Source organism: Helianthus annuus, chromosome 10 (genome assembly GCF_002127325.2).
Source record: "Helianthus annuus cultivar XRQ/B chromosome 10, HanXRQr2.0-SUNRISE, whole genome shotgun sequence".
NCBI lineage: Eukaryota > Viridiplantae > Streptophyta > Magnoliopsida > Asterales > Asteraceae > Helianthus > Helianthus annuus.
Window position 1 is genome coordinate 33,371,584 of NC_035442.2, and position 5,706 is coordinate 33,377,289.

The window sequence follows — 5,706 nt, forward strand, 5'->3', positions numbered from 1 at the left end:
CAAGGATTGGGTATTCGTCCAGAGTTGTAACTTGCGCCTTGTACTTTGTTTTCTTTGGAGGAAAACATGTACTTAGGATTGTCGGTGTTGTAGGGGATATGTTGTTTATACATGCAATCATAACAATATATTGCGATGTAAAATAAAAAGCTTTATTTATAAACAACAACTGTTTCTTAGACCTTGACAACAAAAGAAAATAATACAAAAAGCTTGATTATTTCCAAACAGTGTTGTCTTTCCGTCGGTCAGATGCTCATCCCTGCGCTGGATTTGCATTAGTAAGTCTTGGGCAATTTCTTCGGAAATGGCCCATCTCGCCACAGTTGAAGCAAGAACCTGGTGGAAAACGACCCTGAGCAGGATTGTTGCCAGCTTGATTTGGTGCAGCTGCAGCTGGGCAAACTCTTGCTGTATGGCCTATGAGTCCACAAACTTGGCATGTGCGGCACTTCACACCAGCATGATGATGTAGGCTACATTGGTTGCACAAAGGTGCAGTTCCGTTGTAGGGCTTCCTAGCAGGGGGTTGAGCTGGTTGGTTGGGAATGGCTTGATCATTGTGAGCAACCACAGCGAAGTTCTGAGAAGCCTTTCGCTTCTTTGACTTCTTGGAGGATTCAGTCTGTTCATCCCTTGGTTTCGGTTCCTCAACCGGTTTCTTGTCACTTTTTCGGAAAAGTTTACCTTTCCTGATCTGAGATTCAGTCAAGGTAGCGGATAGCTCAATGGCCTGTCTAACTGTAGTGGGATTACTACCAGTCACAATGTCCTGTACTGAGTCAGGGAGACCATCAATGTACTTTTCGATTGCCTTATCCAAAGGCGTGACCATGTTTGGGCATAACAGACTTAATTCCTCATAACGGTCCGTGTAGGCTCGATGCTCACCGTTCTCTTGCTTAAGATCGTCAAATTCCCTTTCCAAGACCCTGATCTCATGACGAGGACATAATTCCTTCATCATCAGAGCTCGAAGCTCTTCCCACGTTTGAGCCAGTGCCACATCGGCACCCCTATCTCTCACCACACCGTTCCACCACGTCAAAGCTCGTTTCTCAAAGACACTAGATGCGAAATCTACCTTTCGCTCGTTTGGACATTGAACATGTCTGAAGGTGCTCTCTACACTCTCAAACCATTGCAAAAGTGCAGTCGCTCCTTCAGTCCCAGAAAACTTTGTTGGTTTAGCTGAGTTGAACGTCTTAAAGGTGCACTGAACATTGTTATTGTTATTGTTTGCCTGATTTATCTGGGTGATAAGGTTCGGGAGTATAACAGCGATTTGCTGAGTGATTAAGGCTGCCAAAGCGGCATCCTGAGCTTGATCACGTCGAGGAGGCATATTCTAAAAGGGTAAAGAAACATGAGGGAAAATGAGTGAGATGTCATTGGATATTCAAAACTGGATGTTGAGAATATCGACAAGGCATAATGATTACGATCATTTGTTCGTTACTTAAAACAAACAAACGACACTGAGACAAATCAAAGTCAATAGGTCAATATAATGTATCACCGAAGACATGCTCGCCTATAAATGAACACTCACCCCAAGAGTTCCCAGGTAAGAGTGACTGGTCCGATACTGCGGATTTGTACGAACACTCTAGCCTTAGACAGAAAACTCAGGGTACAGGCATTCACTCTTCCAGTTCGCACGTGTTCACATTATTTAGACCCAAACTTTGACGAGATTTTGAAAATCAAAAGGCACAAAGCCAAGGATGAATCAAACCGGAAGGGTTCAAAACCATATGACAGAGGGTTCAAAACCTTATAACAGAAGGTTCAAAACCTAGTAATCAATCATCCAAGAACAGATGATTAATTTTCGAAGCGGATTCATTATTGTGTTCTCGTTGTGGTTATCACCTAAGGATAGGTGACGGTATTGTTTTATGACTAAACGCAAGTAAACTCGCGTTAGGGTCCTAGGAAGGTTATAGTCTAGGTCAAAGCATTACTAATAACCTAATTCCCTATAACCATTGGCTCTGATACCAACTTTTCTGTCACACCCCGACCACGTAAAACAACAAAACGTGGCGGAAACGTATTTATATACAAGTTCACATACCTCACGGGATAAATCACTCAACACTCGGCCGAAGGTGTATTATTAGTGAATCACTCGAGAGCGGCATGGAACTTATGCCTTCCATAGGCTTGCCAAGCAATCAATCCTCCTCCTTTTTAACTTTTTACCTTTGCAAATATCAAGAGGACTTTTTGGGTGAAGGGTTAGGCTTGGGTTAAAGGTGGGTGGTTGGGTTAGTGGTTAGTAAAAGGGCGAAAAGCGTAAAAAGCGTCGGTTTTCTTAACTCACTTTGTTTTTAGTGACTTTTTATTTTGAAGTATTTCTCCAAACAAGCTTTTGTATAGCTTTTGTTTGTTTTCAACTTCATCATCATTTTTTTTTTCATTAGTCACATAAAATAGCGAGCTTGCGAAAAACCGAGCTTGTTACTAAAATAAAGGGTGAAAAATAAAAAAGGGTTTTTGGTGGGTAAAAAGGGTTTTAGGGTAATGAAATGAAAGGTTTAAGCTCAAAGGGGTTAACTAGGGGAATTTTGGGTAGGTGGTAAAAAAAAATGAAAAATAATGGTGTAGAAAGAAAAATGGTTAGTCCTAATGCCTCCATCATTTACTTACTTGGGTTTAAGTTGGTAAGGACCGGGAATGTATCGTCGTGGCAAGTTCTAGAGTTGTAAGAACCAAGCGGCTATTCACACAAGAAACGAAAAATGAGCATTTAGTCTAAAGATGTAGATTTGTATGCTCAATAAAGGCTCAAAACTCACTTTTGTGGGAATGGGTTTTTTATGTGATCAAGTATATATAATCGAATTTTAATTAGACTTGTTATAATTTTCTTATGTTGGTTCTTTGTTATCACGACGCTCTCGGTTATAAATTTCGTAAAAATATAACCTTATTAAACTTGTAATTCCTAACTTAAACTTTAGACAAGTAAAAATGAAAGAATTTTTTTGAAAAAATTTGGGGTGTTTAGCGGTTCCAATAGAGTTTTGTGTAAGGCTTGTTGTTAGGACTTGCAAAATTTCAAAGTGTTAGCTTCCCCCCCCCCCACACACACTTAAATTACACATTGTCCTCAATGTGTCCTAAAAATAAATTTTTAGGTTGATTGGATGTGTGGTGTGGTGTTAAAAAGCAAAGATTTATGTTACTGGCAGCCTGGACACGGCCCCGTGGTGACCGGGCACGGCCCCGTGGTCAGGTGCCAGTAATAGAAATTAAAGAAATAAGACATAAGCCTGGACACGGGGGCGTGTCCGGTGAACACGGCCCGTGTCCAGTTACCTGAACTGGGCGTTTTTCTGCAGGTGGCTCAGCACGGGACCGTGTTGGTTGGGCACGGCCCGTGTTGAGCCTTCTGTGATGGAGATTTGTGTCGGGTTGCTTTGTTCTTTGTGCATGGGGCCATTTTTCTCGTTCCCTTTTTCATCCATTACCATCATGAGTGTGTTTTATTCCTGCAAATTAAAACTAAAAGATTAAACTAAACTAAGGATAGTTCCGCGGAATGCCTCCGTGGTGCGCCACGTTTATAAGGGTCCTTGGCTAGACCCAATGCGAGGTTATATATTTTCTGAGTGGGATGCTTGGCGTCCCATGTTACACCGTCGGAGAGCAGCATCCAAGCTTGAATCAATAACCTTCATGTAATTGATCGGGTCGTCGTCCTCTATTCTCTTCCCAACTCCGAACTTTACTTCATCATCCCCATACCGCAAGGTGAGTGTTCCGTCATTCATATCTACCACTGCTTGGGCGGTGGCAAGGAAGGGTCTCCCTAGTATGAGGGGGACCTCGGTGTCTTCCTCCATATCGAGTATGACAAAGTCGGCTGGATAGACGAATCTGCTTACCTTTACCAAGACATTTTCGATGACACCTTGTGGAAATTTGACGGATCGATCAGCGAGTTGTATGCTCATTTTTGTAGGGCTCGTGGTTCCCAAGCCGAGCCTTTTAAACATTGATGAGGGCATGAGGTTAATGCTAGCCCCAAGGTCGGCTAGGGCATTACGAACGGGGGATTCCCCTATTGAGCAGGGAATCGTGAAGCTTCCGGGATCGATTTTCTTTTGGGGAAGTTTATTGAGTACGAGGGCAGAGCATTCTTCGCCTAAATTGACTAATTGCAAATTTTCAATTTTCTTTTTATGTGTAAGGAAGTCCCGCATGAATTTAGAGTATTTGGGCATTTGGGTTAGGACCTCGATAAAAGGAATATTGACATGCAATTGCTTTAATAGACTTTCGAACTTTGCGAATTGCTCATTGGTCTTTTGACGAATTAACCTACCGGGGTATGGAACTCGAGGAGCTTTGGTAGGCTCTGGTGACGGAGGGGAGTTCTTCTCCTGCAAAGGTGTGGGTACTGTTTCTTCTGTTGGCGGCGGTGCTTCTGCAGGCCCTACGGTGCGGTTGCGTAGCGTGATGAGGTGAACTTGCGCTTTTGGGTTTGTTTCGGTATTGCTAGGTAATGCGCCTTGCGGTCTCTCGGCAAAATTTTGAGCTATTTGATTTAATTGTTTTTCTATGTTTTGAATACTAGCTTGTTGATTTCTAAAATTTGATTCTAATTGTAGAAATCTTTCCGAGTTTTTCTTTTCAGTGTCAGAGATGAGGCGAGATACAGTATCTTCGAGCCTTTCTCGTCCACTTTGTTGTTGAGTGAAATTTTGTGACTCATTTCTTGGTTGTTGAAAGTTTGTTCGTTGGGTTTGTTGGTTACTACTATTGCCGGGTTCCCTCCAACCAAGGTTTGGGTGGTTTCGCCATCCTTGGTTGTAAGTTCCCGTTGGGGGACCCGACGGCCTAGGTCTATTATCAATGTAGTTTACCATTTCTTGTTGATCGTCCGTTTCTTTCATACAACTCCAATTTTCATGTGACCCACCACACCCTTCACAAGCCATAACCGAGACTGTTTTTGTCATTTCCAATTTTTTTATTTTTGAAGAAAGGGCCTCGATTTGGGCTTGTAAAGAAGTGCTTTCATCGACCTTATGGGCGCCCGGGGCAATAGATTTATTCCCCCGGGGGGTGTGCCATTGAAAATTGGTTTGAGCAATTTCCTCAATTTGATTATATATTTCGTGTGGGCGTCGATTACCTAAAAGTCCCCCGGAGCTAGAATCAAGTGTCTGCCTTGTGTGTGGCAACAATCCATTATAGAAAGTGGATACTTGTTGCCATATTGCAAGGCCGTGATGTGGACACTTGCGTAATAACTCCTTGAACCTTTCCCAAGTTTCATATAAGGATTCCCCGTCCTCTTGTGAATATGTATTAATTTCAGTCATTAATTTAGCAGTTTTGGCGGGAGGGAAATACTTATATAGAAATTTTTGGGCTAGTTCATCCCAGGTGTTTACCGATCCAGCTGGGAGGGCGTTGAGCCAAGCTTTCGCTCGGTCTTTTAGTGAGAAAGGAAACATACGGAGGCGGATGGTATCATTTGATGCTCCGTTGATCCGAAAGGTATCACATATTTCTAAGAAATTAGTGATATGTAGATGGGGATCCTCGTCCGCAAGCCCATGGAAGGTTGCGGAGTTTTGGAGCATTTGTATCAAATGGGGCCGGAGTTCGAAGTTATTAGCTTCGACATTCGGAGCATTGATAGTGGCGCCTAGATTACCTACGGTGGATCGTAGATAATCCATAAGG

General features: G+C 42.7%; 1 non-coding gene across 1 annotated transcript; it reads left to right on the forward strand.

Annotated features, from left to right (window-relative positions):
* The first annotated feature begins 5,238 nt into the window (after positions 1-5,238).
* Positions 5,239-5,345, forward strand: LOC118483432. Its single transcript, XR_004870720.1, has one exon. It is a non-coding gene; the product is annotated as a small nucleolar RNA R71 (small nucleolar RNA).
* The last annotated feature ends 361 nt before the right edge of the window (positions 5,346-5,706 follow it).